General features: G+C 38.8%; 1 long non-coding RNA gene across 1 annotated transcript; it reads right to left on the reverse strand.

Moving 5' to 3' along the window:
- Positions 1-212: 212 nt before the first annotated feature.
- On the reverse strand, positions 213-1,995 carry LOC134929384 (uncharacterized). The gene is made up of 2 exons (XR_010178526.1): positions 1,352-1,995; positions 213-487 (listed from the first exon to the last, which is right to left on the reverse strand). It is a non-coding gene; the product is annotated as an uncharacterized LOC134929384 (long non-coding RNA).
- Positions 1,996-2,884: the final 889 nt, after the last annotated feature.

The raw sequence follows: 2,884 nt of genomic DNA on the forward strand, positions 1-2,884 counted from the left end.
CTGAAAGGTTGTGCAGGAACACTCCCCCTTCCCTGTCCATTATAGACACACCAGTGCTCCACGGTCCACTCCTATTTGCTGCATAGGGAACAGTAGGACATAATGCGTGTGTCCACTATAAGAAGATACCTTAAAGAGCTGTGTATCAGGAACCTTCACCAGACAGACATCAATGTAACATGTGTGAAAATCCATGACTCAGTACACTATCATTACTTATCAGCATTTATTAACTAACAGTGCTTAGCATCTCCTGCTGGATATAAGCCACATTGTCCAATCCATGTTTCCATTTTTGCTGAAACCAGGTCATAGATGTTCATACGGTTGGTCTAGTTCTCATGAACACTTGTTGTTTCACAGTGTCTCTGCAGCTTCCCTGATGTTCTAGGCTGCTTGATGGTCTTCAGAAACATGACTTTGGTGTGGCAGGAGGTGGAGGTCATCCTAGCCTATCCCAGCACTTTGTAGTAATACCAGTGTCTTGCTGAAAATGAGAAGGCCATAAATTAATGCTGTAAGTAATGCAAAAAGAGACTTCATGGTTTCTGCATACAGTATATAGATGGATTCAAACTATTGGAGAGATGTATCAAAGCTTGGGGAGCGATAAAGTGGAGAAAGATAAAGTTCCAATCAATCAGCTCCTAACTGTCATTTTTCACACACAGGGGCTGATTTAGCAACAGGTTTTATAATGTGCAATGAGTTTTAAAACTCGTTGCATATAATAAATGGTGCTCCAGCCAATCGGCTCATAACTATCATGCGTTTGAAAAATGACAGTTGGGAGCTGATTGGCTGGAGCACCATTTATCATATGCAACAAGTCTTAAAACTCATTGCATATGACAAAACTAATTGATAAATAAGCCCCACAGTCTGTAACATGTCAATTAGGAGCTGATTGGCTGATACTCTATCTTTCTCCACTTTATCACCCTGCTATGCTTAGTACATCTCCCCCACAGCCTGTAAGATGACAATTACGAGCTTGGTTGGTACTTTATCTTTTTCCATTTGATCTCTATCCAAGCTTTGATAAATCTAGCCCTGTGTTCTGCTAAGAACAAGACTCCTTGGGAGGAATATGAAAAATGGATTAATGACTGAATAACACCCTGTGGCCCAAATGGTGCAATATCACTGATATAGTCACTAGGGTTAAAGCAGCATTTAGTTTTAAAACGAAAAACATCAAGTAAAGCATAATCTAATTAAGCTCTAAAGACATGAAAATATCCTCCCCAATCCTCCATTTATAACTCCATTTCACAAAATGAAATAAATATAAACACCATTTGTACCGCGGTGACATAAACTTTAAATACATTATTGGTACAATTAATACCTCTTCTGCTTCTCGATACACCTCTTCTTTTGTGAGAAGTTCTCCTACGTCTTGGCCGTTGGCGTGGGCGATGTCTTCTCTGTGCCATTGTCTAACAGATGTTGTCACTCGGGTAGGCTCAGATGAATGGTGACTGGTCAGCTCCAGCAGCTGCAGGATATACTCACTGACTGTTATGATGACCTCATGGAACCTCACTTGTGACTAGTGCTCCCATTGTTCTACCAGGCAGCCCTAAGGCAGCCCTGTGTCCTGATGTTTGCTCAGGCTATAAAACCATGTCCATGCTTACAGTACTTTTGGATAACAAGACAAGTATAACTGTTATATGAACCCATCCTCATACTTTGATTACATTGTTACTGTAAATTTCCGTCAGACTGGAGCAGAAATGTAAAAGATGTAAAATTAAACACCGATAATCCCCGTACACACTGTGCGACTTCAGCCCTGTACACGCCGAGTGCTATATTGCTGAACGCTATATCGTTCAGCGGTATAGCGCATACACACTAAAGGATATCACTCAATGATATCAATGACATCATCCCCCGCATTCCCCGAACATGCAGCTCAACGATATAGTTAAAATTGAGCTGCATGTTCTGTAGATCATGGATGAAGGAGAATAACCGTGTGCATCATTCATCTTTCATCCATACACACTGGACAATATGAACAATAGATCGTCCAAAAAAGATTGTTATCATTCATATCGTCCAGTGTCATCGCCAGTGTGTTTGGGGCTTAAGTTAACGTAGATCTCTCGCCAAGGATTACTGTAAGAGGAGTTCAGGAAGTTAACATTAAATCAGAGCTTTAATTATGTCCAATGTCATCTCTGCAAGAGCAGCTGAGTCTCTGAATCTCCAGTACATGCAGGGAGATGGGGGTAAGGGACGTCTTCTGCACTAGACAGAATTTATAGGTTTAATCAATATTAGAATCCCCAAATTGTATTAATACATGTAAAATTATGCTTTCATGCCATAGGGGGTGCTGCCATAGACAATAACAGTGAAAAACAACAAGGAACAGAAAAGGATTGTCTCTTCGTTGGCGCACTGAGAGAAAGAAAGATTTTTTCAATATTTAAAACATAACTTTTATTGGTATTACTTTCATAAAAAATTACCTAGCAATTTGAGAAACATATTAGTGAGAAAGTATATATAAAGTGAATTGTGCACTGTGAGTGATTAAATAAAGTGCTTGAAACAATAAAAACTGATTCACTGTGCTCTGAATATTGCTTCACTTAATTTCTTATTCTAAATTCGTATCACTATTTGTTATGTATATTTAATTATTATTTTTAATTCAATATTGTTCATGGTACATGTTATGTATAAATACAGATCAAGACAACGTAACTTGCACGTGTGGTGTGGAAAGGAATAGCCCTGGTATAGAACAGACCTCAAATTTAAATATTGAAATTAAGGGGGCTAGGACAACAGTCCCTAGATAAATCACCCGATGGTATAGTGTGAGTGGTTCTTTCCTTAGAATGTAATTATTTGTAAATAATAC

The sequence above is a fragment of the Pseudophryne corroboree genome, chromosome 5 (assembly GCF_028390025.1).
Source record: "Pseudophryne corroboree isolate aPseCor3 chromosome 5, aPseCor3.hap2, whole genome shotgun sequence".
NCBI classification, from domain to species: Eukaryota; Metazoa; Chordata; class Amphibia; order Anura; family Myobatrachidae; genus Pseudophryne; species Pseudophryne corroboree.